At 43.5% G+C, this 18,847-nt stretch overlaps 1 pseudogene; it reads left to right on the top strand.

The window, feature by feature from the left end:
• Positions 1-358: 358 nt before the first annotated feature.
• Positions 359-12,351, top strand: LOC134361603 (ras-related C3 botulinum toxin substrate 1-like; annotated as a pseudogene).
• Positions 12,352-18,847: the final 6,496 nt, after the last annotated feature.

The raw sequence follows: 18,847 nt of genomic DNA, 5'->3' as shown, positions 1-18,847 counted from the left end.
AAGTCTCAGCTTACTGCTTGGAGTAATTTGCATTACATTGGACAAATCATAGTAGACCACCATTTCCTACCCTCTCAATTCTATTGTTAAGTTTGTTTCTTTTACGCTAGAGAGATGTTCTGGCCTTTAGGAATCCCCATTAAGATGCAAACATGGGATTTTCTTCCCACTTTGGGTGGTGCCTAGCGGGGTCTTCAGCTTGCAATCCGCTGAGTGCAAGATGGTTGTGGGCAGAACCCCAGCAGATTGAACCTACTGATTCTTTTGTCTGCGCCCAGCCATCAGCCAGCCATGGCCAACCAGCAAGCAGCCCAGACGTAGGCCCTCATGTGCATGGTGGCAGAAGACAGAGCTGTAGATGAAGCTTAGTCTACTGGTCAGTTACACACCAGTGCCCTTGCTTGACAACTCTGCTGCCAATCTCATGGTAGACGGAAAACCAGTGAATTTGGGCTCATGGAATATAGCTGGAAAAGAAGATTATGATGGATTATACCCTCTATTTCTGTTCACAAACAGATGTATTCATAATTTGCTCTTCCATTGTGAGTCCTGCATCATTTGAAAATATCTATGCAAAGTGGTATCCTGACATGGTATCATGACCATTGTCCTAACATGCCCATCATCCTAGTGGAGACTAAGCATGATCTTCGGGATGAGAAAGACATGACAGAAACCACAGGAGAAGCTGCCTCCCATCAGCTACCCACAGGGTTCAGCTACAGCTAAGGAGATCAGTGCCATAAAATACTGTAAAGAGAATGCTCAGCTCTCACACAGTGAGGCTTTGACACAGCGTTTGGAGGAGTTATTAAAACAGTTCTCTGTCCACTGCCTGTCAAGAAGAAAAAAAAGGAAGCGCCTGCTGTTGGAAATGACCAAGCCCCTCATTCCCTGCCCTGCCCTACTTGGAACCTTTCCATACTTTGCTCAAAAATAATAAGATCTTTGCACTCAGTGCCAAGTTTTCTTGCAGATATTACAGATTACTTTCTCCATAAAACCACTGTGAATCAATCAGTAATTTCAAGATTTTCATTTTTTGCTTAAAGTGTGAAAGTTTAAACTCTAGCATTCTATTAAAATTTACCCTTAAAATGACAAGGCTTCTTAAAGCCTTGTTTTCCAAAAGCCCCTATTCTTGCTCAGATTAAGAGCTGCCAAAATACCCTCTGAATTAAGTTGCATGTTGTGCTTTGAACCCTAAACTGTTAAAGGCCTTTGTCTTTAAGGAGACTGTTGCTTCTGATGTTATAAAACGCAGGCACCTTCCAACTAGGTTTCATACATGCATTTCTACTTACAAAATGTTGCCATTGGATGTATTCAGTAATTAATCACTCCATGTCATTACATAACATTGCACTGTACTCATATAACATAAAGGAAGGAATATAACAATTTGACTCTTTGGGTCAATCTTTTTCATTTCATAGTGAATTTTTTTTAATTAATTTATTCATTTTTGCCAAGATTTTGAACAGAAATTTTATTCATGGGTTCCTATAATGAAGAACAGATGCTCCTTGGCATACCATGGGGTTACATCCTGATAAACTCATCATAAGTTGTAAATTTCATTGTTGAAAATGTGTTTAATACACCTAACCTACCAAACATCACATAGCTTAACCTAGCCTACCATAAACATGCTCAGAACACTTACATTAACCTACAGTTGGGCAAAGGCATCTAACACAAAGCCTATTTCACATAAAGTGTTGAATAGCTCATGTAATTTGTTGAATACTGTACATTATGCAGAAATTGTGGCCATTTTGCACCATCGTAAAGTAGAAAAATTGTAAGTCAAACAATCCAAAGTCTATTAGTTGGGACTGAAAGGAAAAACCGCAGCCCAAGTGCAAAATAAGACACACCAGGAGACCGGGACTCAACCAAAGTGTATTAGGCAGGAAAAATGAACAAGCGGGCTGCCCTCTCAAAAGCAGGAGCAGCAGCAGGGAGAGTCGGGGTGGGCCTTTTATATCCAGTCAGGCTGAGCTGGACTGTTCCTATTGGCTAAGAAGGAAGGGGAGGGAAGCGAGCCGGGTTTAAGCTGAGCTGGGACTTTCTCCCAGGCGGGCAAAATTGCATGCGCAGGAAGGTGACGTGGCAGCTAGGGGATTTTTCTGGGTGGGGTTTTCCAGGAAACTTTCTCAGGTGCCATTTTGTGTATCTCATTCTTTAACGCCATTTTACTTTTCTGGCGGAGGGTATATTAGCCAACATTCCTCCCTCTTTGGTCTTAGATTGGGAGAAGGGCATCAAGATCATCTCTGGCTACTTCCTGCTGAGAAGGGGCAAAGAAGGGGCAAAGAAGGGGCAGGGGGGACTTGGGAGGCAAGGGAGGAAGGTTTGCTTAGTCTAATACAAGAGATAAGAGACCATAAACCCAGGCACTGAAGATGATAATTTCTTCTGTTGAGAAGGTGAGGAATGTCCCTTGGAGCCAAAGGTCACTGAGGCCCTCAAATATGTTTTCTGCTTGTTGGATGTAAGGCAGTAACCAACTGTCCTCCTGGAGAGTGTGGAGGAAAAATAGGAGACATGTCCTCACCATCTGGTAGGGGCAGGTACTCATGGAGACTGCGGTGAGGAGAGCTACCTGGGCTATCGAGGTGATTTGGCATTGTAGGGAGGTCAGGGCCTCTGCTGAAGCCTCAACAGCTGCCTGGAGTTTTGGGGCTAGATCTCTAGTGGGGTCTACAGAATGGATAAGAGCCGCTGTGCCTAGTCCCATGGCCACTAGAGAGGAGGCTAGGAAGACCCCAATGACTAAGGGGAGAAAGACTGCACACTTTTGGTTTTCTGGGGGGTTAATTAGGGCAATAATTTCTACTTGGCTGTAACCAGTAAGTTGAGGGATGAGTGAAACAGGTAGGCAGAGAACGGAACCACAGGCATTAAGAGTTTTGGAGAGGGTGTCATTGCACCAAAAGAAACCTCCAACAGGGGCAAGGGTTGTACGACTGGTTGTCCAAGTCTCTGTCAAAGAAAATCTCCACCTGAACCCTGAGTCAGGTGTGGCAGGGCTAAGAAGCAGAAGCAAAATCAGGAAGGGGATGAAGGTGTATGGATGTTGTTCACACATCCTGCATGGGAGTTACTGCCAATCAACCTCAGTCTCACAAATGGGTGCAGCTACGGGCCAGGGCCAAGTAGGGAGTTCAAGCAGTTGCCACAGGAAAAGAAGAGAAAATGGGCCGCACTTGAAAATCCAAATTTCCATGCAGTATGAGCGAGGAAGGGAAGAGTAGTAGTTACTCTGGAATTGGAGAGAGGGCGGGTACGTGGGATATATGAAGCTTTCATCACAAGAAACTGATGAGCAAAGGAATGGTCCCCGAAGTGGCAAGTTATCCAGGGAGTTTTTAGTGGAAAAATGGTTTTGCCTCCTACCCCGACAGTGGGCAGTGTGGGAGAGGAGGTAGGTCCCCAAAACTCTGTTAATACTGAGAAAGTGGCGCCGGTATCAAGGAGGAAAGAAATGGGGTGGCCCTCAACTGCGAGAAGTACCCTGGGCTCCCTGGTGGTGGTGAGGGCTGTCGTAGGTAGAGGGTGCCCTGGGCCCCATCAGTCATCTGATACAGTCATCTGACACCAATCCTAGAAGGCTGGGTGTGGGGTTCGAGACAGGTCCAGTCTCTCTACAGAGACTGGGGAAATCCAGTCCCCAGTGACCCGGAGTGTGGCATTTTGGACATGGCCTTAGTGGGGGCCTGGGGTTGGGGCATGATCGTGCCCAATGTCCTTCCTTACCACACTTAAAGCAGGGACCTGGGGTCCCCTTAGTGCAGTTAGGCCCCTTGAAAAGGCCGTCGGTGGTGAGGGCATGGGCCCCTTTAAGGCCTGTGCCAGCAGTTGGTACTTTTGGTGTTTGGCCTTATCGTCTCGGCCGTTATAAACCTCGAATGCGGCAGCCAGGACTTCATTTTGAGGAGTGAAGGGCCCCCTTTCCAGTTTCTTTAATTTGCCCTTTATGTCGGGGGAACTCTGGTTAAAGAAATAGGTCATGAGAAGTTGTCTTCCCTCTGGGGTCTCTGGGTCTATGTTAGTATAGTGTAAAACAGCCTTAGTGAGGCGATCTAAAAAAGAAGGATTTTCATTTTTATCTTGTATTATTTCTTGGATTTTTTTCATCATTAACTGGTTTTTGTGCAGCCCGTTTAAGCCCCGCCACTATGCAAGTAAGAAACTGATCACGGAGGGCCAATGGGAGGGTGATAATCCCAAAGAGGGCCGGTTTCAGGGACAGCCTGTGCCCCGGCTGGGTGAGCGCACGTGGTTTGGTGGGCTTCATCTCCGTGTGCCCTGGCCTCTAGCCAGACTTGGCTACGTTCTTCTGGCAATAAGGAATTTGTGAGGATAGTGTGGGCGTCATGGAAAGTTAAGCTATAGGCCTGGCAAAGGTATTGGAATTCCCTTGAGTAGACAACTGGGTTAGTTGTATAGGAACCCAAGCGTTTCTCGATTTGGGAAAGATCAATCATGGAAAAAGGGACGTGGACTCTAATGATACCCTCCACTCCTGCCACCTCTCAGAGAGGAGCTAAAAGTGGAGGTTGGGCTGGAAGGGTGGGCCGAGTTTCATGGGCTCGGGATCGTGTACGAGGGAGGTTGGAAGGATGTGGTGGTGCGAGAGGGGCAGAAGGGGCGGGAAGAGCCGATGGCAGTTGGAGTGCGGGGGAGCATGTCCCCACTATGGGGGGGCTCATCTGCTGGGTTGAAGTCAGGGGAAGGGGAGGAGGGTGGGCAGAGAAGGCTTAGAAGCTAATAAGGCCTGTTTGGGGCACAGGTGGTACATAAAGCAGGGTTAGAACAGAGGTAAGAAAAAGCCTGGATATAGGGAATTTCAGCCCATTTCCCTGATCGCTCGCAGAAGTGATATAAGTCCCGTAGAATGTCAGGGTTGAGGGACCCAAAAGGAGGCCACCTGTTTTGATTATCTAAATTATAGTTGGGCCCTTCTTGGGTGGAAAACCTAACAAGTTTGTTTGGCTTAATATCCAGAATCAGACCCAAAGTGTGAAGATTAGTCAGGAGACATTTTAGCGGGGAGTCGGCTGGGAGAGACCCCCATGAGAATGGAGGAGGAAGTACCGGACCTGAAGGGGTGTCTCCACTTTGGTTGGGGTACTGGGAGGTCTCAAACCACCGAAAGCAGTCATCACTGGTTTCTGGCAGTTGAGGGACCCTAGAGGGTCATAGAGCTTTGGGGCACCCCGTGCCACGGCTTGCAAGTACCTGGAGGGCAGAAATGAGAAACCCCACAGCAAATGAGAGGGCAGGGAAAGGGCGGACCCTGCTTAACCCGGGCGAGTCCCGAAAAGAGAAAGGGAGAGAGAAATGAAAGCGGTAATCCAAAGACTCACCAATTAGAAGGCCGGTGTTGGATGTGCCAGTGGTGATCGGGAAGAAGGGCCGGGCTGAGTGTCATCACTGGTGTGGGCTCCAGCCCACAGGCAGAGAAATGGATGGGGTCCCACGAGGGGTGGGGAAACCCATCCAAGTCATGGCAGCAATGAAAGGAAAAACCTTGGCCCGAGCACAAAATAAGACACACCAGGAGACCAAAAGCATATTAGGCAGGCAAAATGAACAAGCAGGCTGCCCTCTCAAAAGTGGGAGCAGCTGCAGGGAGAGTCGGGGTGGGCCTTTTATATCCTGTTAGGCTGAGCTGGACTGTTCCTATTGGCTAAGAAGGAAGGGGAAGGAAGCAAGCCGGGTTTAAGCTGAGCTGGAACTTTCTCATAGGCTGGCAAAATTGTGCACGTGGGAAGGTGACGTGGCAGGTAGGGGATTTTTCTGGGTGGGGTTTTTCCGGGAAACTTTCTCAGGCACCATTTTGTGTATCTCAGTCTTTAACGCCATTTTACTTTTCTGGCAGAGGGTATATTAGCCAACAGGAACCATCTGCATTTTGCTCTTTGTCGTGGCTATACTGGGGTGGAGTGTGTGAAACAGACCTGGTCTCCTCCCTAATAAAGCTTCCACATTAGTATAACAATCAAAGAATATAAAAATAAGAAAAAAACTGCAGCAGGATCTGAGAGTGGAGAAAGAAGTCATCCACAGAAATTTCTGCAAGATATAGTAAGCAGGGAACAGATGAAAGAATGTGCTGAAAACTGACCCATTAACACTGCTTCCTCAGAAAGCAGTATGACATCAGAGAAAGGAAGCATAATACTGCTTAAACCCCTCTAAACCCCTAACTTCGTGGAAAAAGTGTAAGTCATGGGGCAGCCCTGGGGCACCATTCTTATAATCCTTTTTACTACTACTGCTCAATGGTATTCAAAAGGAGGGATGATTGGAATTAAAGTATTCTAAGGGACTAAAGAAACCAGAGAGTAACCAAATCATTGGGGGGTTGGGGGTAGTTTTTTAAATCAATTATTAAAAGTCAAGAAAAGCAGTAAAAACATGAAAATGCAAGAAACATAGAAAGCATAAAGTAAGATGTTAGAAAAAAGTCTAAGTTTTAAAATGATCACAATAAATTTATATAGCCAAACTTTCCAGTTAAAACATTGGTGTTACCAGTTTAGAAATGTATGATCAAGATACGTACTTTTTAGAGGAGATACACAAACAGAAGGAAACAAAAAAGTTAAAATAGAAGGGTAGAAAACAATATGACAAGCAACACTCATAAGAAAACTCGTATAGCCATATTAATATCAGAAAAAATAGACTGTAGATAAAAAGGATTAATTAGGAATGTGGAGGAAACTTTTTGGTATCCAGTATAAATTCATTTCTACTTCTTGCTGGGTACAAGACTAAACTACATTTCCCAGCCTTCCTTGCAGTGAAGTGTGGCCACGTGACTGAGTTCCAGCCAATGGAATGTGAGCAAAAGTGACTGTGCCATTCCTGGCTTGTAAGAAGCAAGTGTGCCTGGTCCACTCTCACTCCCCTGTCCATCAGAGGATGCAAACATTAAGGGCCTGGGAATGGCCAAAGTGCAAACTGGAGGAGGCAGAGTCCCTGACACTTGGAGGAGAGCCACTATTGATCAGAAGTTCTCACACTGGACTCTGAGGTGAGCAAGCAGTATTATTAAGTATTGAATTTTTTTTTTTTTTAACAAACAAGAAAGCAAGAATGTACAAAGAATTCAAGTCAAGAGACTAGAAGGTCTCTTGACCTTTCAAGGAAAGAACACTGAAAGAATTAATAAAGAGGAAAATAGATACATATATAGTAGAAAAACAAAAAAAAAATTAAAGAATAAATCCAAGAATTTAAGGGGGCCAAAATAAATAAAATTGAAAATCTTGTACTTAATCCACTGAAGAAAAATAGAAAAATCTTAAAACAGATGAAATCGAGGATGAGAAAGGATGTGACAGATACAGAAGAAATCAATTACAACAAAATATTATGAAGTCTTGATGAAATGACTGATTTTCAAGAAAATACAAACTGTCAAAATTCCCTTCCGAAGAGGCAGCAAACCTAAACTGACAAATAACCATGAAAGGAACAAGAGGAGAAAAGGGTTGTCAACAAATTAACAAATTGTATCCAAGAAATAGATCAGACCCACAAAATATTCTCCCACCAGCTGCACACATGTGCAGAAATAGATAATTCCCAGGCTTATACAAAATATTCCAAGGCATAAAAACAAAAACAGTTTTATAAATTATTTTACAAAGCTAGCATAATCCTTACATGGAAACTCAAAATAAATTCCACACGAGGAAAAATTACAGACTTACCTGTTGAATAAGCAACAGTCCAGATCTTTCATGGGTGCTCCCCTGTCTCTCTCCGTGGCTGCACCACTCACTCTTTGCAGGAGTGTGGCACACAGTAGGGCCTCTGTAAACATGCGAATGAGTGGTTTAGCCCCTGGGGTGAGGGGTTCAGCAGGTCAGTGACAGAGCCCAGATTGTCAACCTCATTTTTTAGTTTTTAGCACCTTTCACACACACACAAAAAAAACAGCCAAAGAGAGCAGCCTGCTTGTCAACACTGCAACAATTTAAATAAATACAGCTTCCTAAGACCTCAGAGAATTGTTTCGAAATACACTCAGGCTAAAGGGGACACTTGCCAAGAAGCAATGCTTACTTTGTTATTGAGAGAAATATAATTACCCCTGCACACAACATAGGATGAGATAAACTGCGACTTTCCCCCACAATAAAAACCTTTCTGAGTGCTTTGGGAACCGTCCCTACTCTGCTCTCTGACCAGGAAAAACTTCTCTCCAAAGTTACATTTCTTTGCTTTCTGCAAATGTTACACTTTCTAAGAGTTGGGCAGTCAAACAAAAAAGAATCTAAATGTGAGTATATTTCCCCTATTCTTAACTGGTAAAGTGATAATCTACTTGTCAGGACATCAAGCAGCCCTCCTCTAAGGTCAAGCTTTGAGTTACTCATCTACTCTTTCCTTCCACCCAGTGTCAATGTTACTTGAACAAAGGGCCCCGGTCCACGCCATGGGAGGAGAAAGAAGACCCGCCACCGATGGTGTATGATCACAGATGTGACCTCCTTACCCTCAACCTGAGGTTGCTCCCCCTGGTAAGTTACATGTGTTGTGAGGGCAGGGAGCATATCACACTTGTGTGTTTGTGTTTGTATCCCCAGTGCCTAGCATGGGGCATTGTGACACAGGGGCTCATCACATTTTTGTTGAGTGTCTACTAGTGGCCCACTGCCTGACACGAACCAGTTGTAATTTGATGTAAAACTTAGAGTAACCAGAGGAATTGACAAGAACATTTTGTCAATGGGAAAATGGTGCTCATGAGGAGACGAATTGAGGGCAGTGGTTTCTCAGACTGGCAAGGGGAGGTACTGCCCAGATCAAATGAGAAGAAGCCTGAGACACGCAGGCCTGGATATCCTGGAGAACATTTTCTCTGCACTGATTCTCTTATTCATCAGTCGATTTGGTTTCCCAAGTAAACTTTCCTGCAGGGAAGACGGTGGGTGGTATGAGCCAATTGTTTTGATTACCTATTGCTGTGTAACAAACTACCCTGAAATGCAGGAACTTCAAAAATAACTATTTTACTTGCTCACAGTTCTGTGGGTCAGGAATTCAGACAGGGATGGGCTGAATAATCCTGCTCTGTGCAGCACTGGCTGGAGTCAGTCACTCAGCAGCATTGACTTGATGGTCTAACTGGGCCAGAAGTTCCAGGAAGGTTTCTTGAACCTGTCTGGCACCTCAGTGTCCCCTGGTGGCTAAACTCTCTCTTTCCACATGGCTTACCTGGGCTTCCCACAGCATGCTAGTCTGAGGGTAATCAATCACACTTCTTCCATGGATGCTGGCTTCCAAGAGGGTGTGTCCCAAATGGGAAAAGCAGAAGCTGCAGCTCTCTGAAGGCCCCAGCTTCAGAAGTTACACGGCATGACTTCGGCCACATTCTATTGGTTAAAACAGGTCATAGTGCCATCCTGGATGCAAGAGGAGGAGAATTAGGCTTCACCTTTCATGCCATCCTGGATGCAAGAGGAGGAGAATTAGGCTTCACCTTTCAGTGGGATAGAAGGCAAGGGATTTGTCATCATCTTTAATCAACCACACTCATTTTTTTCTGGGATCTGATAAATTTTGGATAAACCAAATATCCAAGGTTTAGGCCCACCGAGATGAGAGTATTAATCCTCACAATCAGACCATTCTTTATCATGAATAAATTCCTCATTACTATAATCCATAATAGGTATACCTTACTTGGCAGTTAATGTATGTTCCTGAAGCATGCCTATACTTTGGTATTTTGGAAGATGAACCACATTTTAAATGCATCAAAGGAGTTGGCTAGTTAAAGGAAATCTATTCTTTGGCAGGATTTCTTTGTTTGCTTGTTTCCAAGATAGTTCCAATTCTGCTTATATTTCCCATTTTATTAAAAACTATTCAATAAATGTAATACTGAGGATATTCAAAAATATTTCATTAATAAGCCCTAATTTTTAAAATTGTGAGCATTTCACATAAATAAGTTCACAGAGAAGAAAAACATACAGTCAGAATTACCATAAATATACTAATATTTTTGCTGAGACCCTATAACAGTCTGGAATGTTTACAGTTGCTTTTGGAAAAGTCCAAAAAATCAGGGATGTGCTAGTGGCCAAAACATGTTTTGAATCAAAGCCTTAAGCATTTATTCAGCAGAATCTTAGGTGGTGATTTTGAGAGACGTTACTTTGGGAATGATTGATAAGAATTGTCATTTAATATTTGCTCTCTGGCTACCTAATAGCTAAATGCCCAATCCAAAACTGTTAAGACTTGAGAGCTATGTACTACAGAGTTAATTAACCTAGATAGCATAAGAAAAGGCTAGGGTTTCCAGGTCATTTTTAATTTTCTCAAAAGGATCAACCCAATTTTTCTCCATAGCTGTGAGGTCTATTTGTCTCAATAAATTTTTGTGGAGTTAATTAGTGGGTAAATGCATGAGCGAATATATGGCTTGCCCCTTGCCTCAATAAGTGCACTGGAGAACCCATTGAAATACACAGGGCAGTGGCAGCCAGGATGAGAAAGAGGGAACCGATTTCAAAAAAATATATTTAGGGGTCCAAAACAAGACATGGTGATCCAGTTAGATGTGACGGTGAGGAAAAGGAAAGAAACTCATGGGTTTCAAGCTTGGGTTTGTGGGTGGATGGTGTGGAAATAAAGTGAGTTAAGAATAATAGTGAAGGTTCCAGTATTGAGTGGAAGGACAAACAGCTCAGTGAGAATGAGTAGTATTTGTGGGCATCCAGGGGACATGTCTAGCAGACAGTGCAGTGGGTACATTTGTCTGATGGGGTGAGAGGTCAGAGTTACAAGATGTGGGAATTGTCACCTTTATGTGGTACTGATGCCTTGGAAATGTATATGATTGCCCAGAGAGTATGAGAGAGAAGATAACCTGGCAGGGACAGGCTCTGTGGGAACACGAGCACTTACCTGGCAGGTAGAAGAGACAGGGAATGAATAATCAGAAGAATTATGCAGAAATATGCACAGTGAGGTATCATAGGATCCAAAGAATCAGTGTAACCAAAAGGAGGGAATGACCAACCCAATATACCTATTAGACCCACATCTGAAAAGAGACTATGAGGCTTCTCAGCATTATATTTAGAAGAACACTCCTTGCGTCAAGAGGTTCACATGTTTCAATCTGCCAATTAATTAGCCCTATAAGGCCAGTCCCTTAACTTTTCCGAGTCTCAGCTCACTTATCTGAAAAATGGGGTAAGGGTGGGTAGAAGGTAGTTGGCACTTCTACCTACCTCATTGGGTTATTGGATTTTAATGAGAAAATGCATGTGAAAACCAGCCCATTATAAACTAAAAAGCATATATTGATAGAAAGTTATTTAACTTTGGTAAGCAGATTAATGATTATTAATAAACGTGTGAAACAACCAGTATTTAGGAGGAACATAAATAACCGCACATTGATGAAGCACTTTAAAGGGTAAAGACTAACTCACACTGAAGTGTTATTTTTCCCAAGAACTCGTAAGTCATCCTCTGGCAGCAAAAGCACTGAGCTGGGATTCAGGGTCCTTGACCCAGGGCTTGCTCACCACCTTGTGCCTGTCTCCGTTGTCGATATGTCACAATCAATTGTGATTATTTGGTGCCATTTGCCTCCCTTCCAGACTGTGAGCTCCTTGAAAGCTAACAATGCCTTATCCATTGTCCTTCTATTTTCATCTGTAGCCCCCAGCACAGTACTTAGAACATGAAAGGGGCTCCATAAATATTCACTGAAAGAGTGAATAAATTAATAGTGACCTCAGACAGTCACTTAACCTTAACCTTGTTATAAGAGAACAAAATTACATTACAGTTTGCTCTAAATCCTTACAGCATTAATATTTTCTTCATACACATTAAGCAACACCAAGAAATACTTGACGCATTGTTTGGAATAAATAATTATGAACATACATAGAGGTGAAAGATTACAAGTATTTGTAATCATTCATTTTTAATGGAATCAAAATTCTTAAAGGATGGCACTAAAATTGTGTGATTTCACGCATATATCGCTTGTGGGGTAGTTGCCTCCCGAACAACTAAAAATGACACCAGCTTGGGCAGCAGATGAAGCTCCAGTCTAGAAAAGACCCTTGCTTTTCTCTTTCCCTCGATTTTGTTGGTTGTCCCTGAGCCCACCTGCATGTGTCAACCCCCATTTTGCCCAATTAGCAAGTGAAAGACACTTGTTGGTTCTTACCCCAGATGAAAGATGCTAAGAACCTTAAGAACAGGAGTGATGAGAGTAGAGGTGACCCTGCCACCTCAGGATGGTACAGCTTTGATATGGAGCAGCTGCAGCCTACAGCTGACAACTGAGCTGCTGGAGGTGGCACTGAAAGTCACAGTAAGGCAAGTGCACTGCACCGTTCTGTTCAATTGGTTGAGCAACAAAAACTGCAATTATTAGTCATCAGGGCTTATTATAAGTTGTTGCAAAATGTAATCGTGTTCATTATTTCTACGACCTTATACTCATTGCTAACCTATGTAAAAATTTGCAACTGAGGTGCTTTTCTCCAATACCATCTACTACCCTTGGAAACTTGAAAATAAGTGTCCCAAATTCAAAAGCAAATGTCACTTAAGCCATGAGTAAGTTTAGGGAGTAGGAGGCATGACTTCCAAATAGACAGACATGTGACTCATGTGTCTGGTTCAGTGGCCAAATTCTGATCCTCCTTACTTTCTTTTTTTAAAAAATTTCTTTCTCATAAATTAGACACTCAATATGCCTCCAGAAAGCTAACCAGGAAATGTCTGTCCTCTGGGAAAGGCATCTCAAGGGTACCAGGAACTTCACATTTCAGCCAACCCATCAGCAAGGTCATGATGGGCCCCAGCACCAGCCGTCTGTGAGCTGGGGCCACTCTTCCTCAGTCTCCTTTGGCTCCAGGCTTGTCTTGCTGGTGTCTTAGAGGCAGTTCCATCCTTCAGTCCAGAGCGATGCTCTACATTTCAGAACTTGGATTGATCCGGTCAGCTATCAGCACATGAGGTTTGTCATCCCTGCTTCAGCGACATTTTTTAAGCTCTAATACTGTCACTTTCACCTCTCCATTCCTGAGGGCTCCTTAAAAGAAAAACAACCCCACAGACAACTTAAGTGATTCACTTAAAGCACCCTATTTTCCTAAAATGATACAGTGTCACAGAAAAACAAACAAAAACAAGACAACCAGAAAAACGCCTGAACTTTGTCAGTGCCTGAGAAATAATCATACAGAAAAACACAATCCCACTGAGCTGCCCAAATCAAAGAGAAAATTGCAGAAGGGTAGAAGACCAACTTGGTTCCTGCTTGCTGCTTGTGAAAAACTCCACAGCCTCGCCTGGAAAGGCTTCCAGCTGTGCACCCAAAGATGCTTTTCATTTGAGAGATTCTTAATGTAAGATTCACGGTCCACCCCAAGATTCCACAAGGGGAAAGGACACCATCTCTTCAATAATGTGACTACTAACATTAAATGGGGCTTCAAAAAGTCATCTTCTGAAGAACTTAGTAATAAAGCTTCCTAATTCAAAGCACATCATAGAAGTAAAAGCTGCATCTCTTGGTGTGGTGATGAGATCCCTGGCTTTGCTATGCTCCTTTAATTCATTTCATTATCGGTAGGTTTCAAATTACATCTTTACCAGAACACAGCTCTTCCTCATACTTAGGTTTCCTTTCAGGCATGTTTTCATGTTACTTTTAGATCATAAGAGAGCAGGATTCTTGACCCATTGCCTTGATTTCAGTATCCAGTAACTGGCTATGAATGAGGCACTGTGCCCAATTCTTCCTCATATGCTATCATTTCAACCCGGATCATTACAACCCTGCAAGGACATCATGGGATTCAACGATGTTCGAGTTCAAGGTCACATAAGTATCAGACCTGTATTAAACCTAGGTCTGTCTGCTTCTAAAACAATTCCTTCTCTTGTTTTCTTTCCCTGGAGTTAAGAGTCATCTTCTCAATGTGAAATGTCTCCCCTTACCCCCAACCCTCTTTTCCAAATACTAAAGGAGAAAACAAAAACCTGTGTCAACACAATTCTTTGGGCTATAATTCAAGTGAGATATCGTGATAGTTATATACTGATTTTTGACCATGGTTCCTGGCTCACGCTACTCTCTGACCTTCTCCTGCCCTGCTTTCACCTGCTCCTTTTTCTCCCTGAGGCAAGAAATTCTCTGACCTACCTTAGCAGGCGATAAGACTCCATTTCAGGAGGGGCCCTCCCCCATAGCCGGGAGAAAGGAATGTTGCACAGAGAGGCCACGAAGAATCTGAACAAACAGGTCTTGTTGGGTTTCCCCACCCAGTACATTAGTGTTAGATCAAACCCTTTTTGTCCAATCACATTTCTACATGGTGTCCATGCTTCAACCATGCCTAAGTAATGAAGCTTCCATCCAAGAGCACAGGGTTTGGGGAGCTTCCAGAAAGCTGAACACATGGAGGTTCCTGGAGGGTGGTGCACCTGGGGAGGGCATGGAAGCTCTGCACCCTTCCCCCATACCTCACCCTATGTGTCTCTTCATCTGTTTCCTTTGTAATATCCTTTCTAATAAACCGGTGAATGTAAGCACATGTTTCCCTGAGTTGTGAGCCACTCAAGCAAACTAATCGAACCCAAGGAGGGTGTGTGGGAACCCTAATTTATAACTGGTTTGTCAGAAGTTCCAGAGGCCTAGACTTGTAACTAGTATCTGAAGGGGGGGGGCAGTTTTGGGGACTGAGCCCTCAACTTGTGGGATCTGACACTACCTCCAGGTAGATAGTGTTGGAATTGAATTGAGTTAGAGCATGCCCAGCTGGTGTCCACTGCAGAATTGGTGGCTTGCTTGCTGGTGGGGAGAAATCCCCACACATGTGATCTCAGAAGTCAGTCTTCTGTGTTGACTGTTGCTGAGTAAGAGCAGGGGAAAGACAGTGTGTGTTTGTCCTCACTCATGAACTCACCTGCTTCATGAGGTCCTGGCAGACTTGTCTCCTTCAGCATTTTCTCCCACGTGCTGATGATACTCACAGAACGATAGAAAAGAGTGGCAGAGCCCAAGTCTCATGCAGGCAGGGGTCAGAGAAGACATCACGCTTACCCTGCAATCTCTCCCCAGAAGTAGAAGGTGAAGGGTAATATGTCTGAAGAGAAAAAGAGAGAAAAGCATTTCCAGCGCCCCCAGGGAGCAGGTGGTCCCTTCTGGGCAGTGGAGAAGCCCAGAGGCAGGTCTGGGATATAGGTCAAGGGGCTCCAGCCTGGTTCCCCTATATCTACCTCTTGCTCCCTCCTGACCTCCACACACAAGGTGAGTGCTTGCTGCAACAGAGTTAATGCAGACTTTATCCTCTGACCGATCGTATTTCCCAAACCAAAAATCAATACACATTGCTCTCACAATAGAACAGAACTTCGAAATTGAAATAGCCTTAGAAATCTGGGAATAAGGTCCCCCTATGCTTATAGTTGCTTTCTGTGAACTGCTTGGTACTCGTGACCAATTTACCTACAACTATAAATATATATCATCAACCTTTCCTAAATTTTTATTACAACAGTAAATTCAATTCATATGTATGCACAGACTACATCATTTGTTCTTTTGTCAAGGCTGTCAATGTTAAAGTAAAGAGAACATTGCCTGATAAGTATAACAGTATTATAAAGTGCATTCCCATATTACAAAATATAGCCTAAGTCTCTCCAGAATAATGCTATTTTTTTAAAATTATTTTTCAAAAAAACATATTATCAACTCCACCTTTATGGAATATGGCATATACTCATAGCTTGGCTCGAGATGACATTTGGATGAATATTCTTAAATAGAATGTGATCGTTCAAAATAGTGGTTGTATCAGTCGAGATTCTTTCAGCTGCAAGTAACAGAAAATCCAACTAAAAGTGGCTTAAACAATGAGAAAAAATGATTACCTGATGGAGCAAGAAGTCAGTTCCTGAGAGCTGGGTGCTTTGCATCTTTCCACTCCGCTATGCTCAGCAGTTTAATAAAGCCCTTTTTTATATAATAAGTTGACTGTAGCAATTCCAGGACGTACGTGCAGACACAACATCCAGCAAAGACGAAGGCATTCCTCCCATGCTTCTCATTATATAGTTCAAGGCAAACATTTCCTAGAAGCTTTCTCTACCAATTGTCTTACGACAATCAACATTTGCTTCTAGGGCTAAGGGGGTCTCTGAAGCTTCTGTAAACCCAATTTCTAAACAAACTAAGTGCTCTACTAGAAAGGAAGAAGAAAATGGTTGCTTTGGGATAAGTAATACATAGTTTCTGCCACAGGGGTCCCCCCAAATAATCCACTTTGCCCTACTCACCTTGGTATTAGTATGCATTTCTTTATACCTGCTAAACCCCCCTCAACATTTTCACCTCCACAACTTGCTCATGCTTCCAGAATTCTAGGAAGTCTACCAAAATTGTCAACATACTTACCCTAGCAATTTTTCTCCTAGGAATTCTGAAGAGTGACTAAATACAGAATCATGAGTTATTTATAGGTCCACTTAGGAATCACACCTCCACAATCATACAGTTCTGGAAGAAAGTCGTCCTGATTTTTGATTCTTTGACAAGGAAATGCATCAAGATACCCACACACCACCCGTCCAGGAAGGATGGAGCAGTGATCCAGCCCAAACTTCACCAGCCACAACTTTTTCAAAATATGCATACTCGTGAAGTTATGAAGATCAACCTGGTTGCTCTTCATGTCACTTCTGGGCCTACAGGTCCCCATCGAGGAGAACTAGAAAAGAAAAACACCTCTACTCTGATTCTTATCTAACCAGACAGGTGTGCCTGATTCAAATGTGCTTCATTCTAACATCCTCCCTCGTCCCTTGCACCAGATTTGATTCAGTCCTGAGGTACTTGGGCCAACAATTATTCTCCTGATTAAGATGTGAGATTGTTCTCGGATTTTCAGCTTTTTTATTTCTCTTTAAGTCTTGGCCTGTAAATATAGGATTTGGCTGGTGAGACCATTGTTGAAAGCCAGGTGGTCATCAAAGAAAAAAAACAGATAGCAAGGAGTGTTGTCATAATCTATAATTTATAATCCCTGTCACTGTGTTAATTGCCCTTAGAAATTCATGACTGTCACCACCAGCAGCATTCACTGATGAGACACAGGTCAGGGCTCTCTCCAGCAGCTGGAACGGTGAAGAGCCAAGGCCATGGTGGGCGGGGGGAGCGTTCCCAGGTGCAAGGGCTTGAACTTCATCAGCTCTTTCCCCATGGCTGTTTACACACATGTGTGCCAAGATTACATATACTTCAGGAAATTTCCACCTCGGCCTGAACTGAGAGGTCCACAAAAGAATGATGGAAAACAGCATAATCATAAGATCACACGGAGGGCCTCATCCTGGAGGGATCATTCCAAGTCATTGGCCTGCACTCAGTTTCTATCAAGGGAGCCCTGTACATGGGAGCCCATAAAATGCACAGGAATGCACACACGATTATGTGTGCAGGCATCTGCCTTTTCACAGCTTTTCTATTTTCATATTAACCTCAGCCACAGCTACACTAGAGGGCACCTGAACACCACTGTCATTGCAGACCAAGTCCCTGACACAGGTACTGGTGGCACTTTTGGGTAGGGGTGGGGAGCGAGGGGTGAGGAGTTAAAGGGGGGTGATGGGAGGAGTGTATTTATTTTAACATGTCTTCGATAAACCCATCAGTATTTGAGGAAGCTTCTGAGTCAAACTTTGGGGACCAAAACCTTAATTATACAATATAATTGTTAACAGAATGTGTACGTTTCAACCCAGCAAGATTGGTGGTGTTTAATGCCAGCATGACATATTTCCCAAATCGTTGTCTTTATCTGTATAAATAGAAAAGAAGCAAAAATTGCATCAGCTCTCTGCATAATGAAGTGGGGTGGAGGGAATGTGCAGCCAGCTCTATGGTGGCCAGATGCTCTTTTATCTCTTTTCAAATCAACATGCAGAGCTGGTGGTCCTCAAATAGAAAGCATCTTTCCTAAGGGATGGCGGAACTGTACGTTTGGAATGATAACATTCTATAAATAAATAAAAAAAGATTATTAAAAACGCTGTGTAAATCTCCTAGTCAAACACCCCTTCAAGCAACCATCATCAGTAATTCAGTGTGGTCCCTTAATCCCACTGTATACAAATACACAGCATAAATACAGGATTTAACAAGCACCAGAAAAAAAGCAGCCCTCTTGGAGTAAAGATTCATTTAGGAAGAACGAGCGTGACTTGCCCCCAGCCTGATGGCTGTCTCCAGATTTCACTTCTTGATTTGACTCTCCTGTATGAATGAGACATCCACTTCACATGAGTGAATCTCAGGCATGGTCTCCTATTTAAACAAAACCTAAAAATGTTAACTTGGATCCCACATCCTTTCTGTTGCACTTCAGTGAATTCACAGGGTGTCCATTAGAAACTGCGTCACATTTGCAAACATCCACAGGCTTTCTTAAGCCTTGACATTCCAGCAGGGTTTAAACAGGATCAGAGGGGGAGACGATAGCAAATCCAACGTGGGATCGGTGACAATCTCACAGGATCTGAGCTCTGGCACGGTGACCTGCTTTTCCCGGGGCTGTCTAGTTCTCTCTGCTGTTGTCTGCCTTCCTCTCTGTCTCTGGGCATTTTCTGTGTCTCCTGCTGTTTCTTTCTGAATCTCTGTCTCTCCTTCCCTCCTCTGCCTCTCACACTCTCTCTCTTTCTGTCCTCGTAACTCTCCCTCAATTTTATTCTTCGTTGTCATTACTCACTGTTTGAATTTAGGACTTGGTCAGCATGAGTATTGGGCTAA

The sequence above is a fragment of the Cynocephalus volans genome, chromosome 13, assembly GCF_027409185.1.
Source record: "Cynocephalus volans isolate mCynVol1 chromosome 13, mCynVol1.pri, whole genome shotgun sequence".
NCBI lineage: Eukaryota > Metazoa > Chordata > Mammalia > Dermoptera > Cynocephalidae > Cynocephalus > Cynocephalus volans.
Note: the sequence above shows the minus strand (reverse complement) of the source record. Positions and strands in the feature narration are given on the sequence as shown.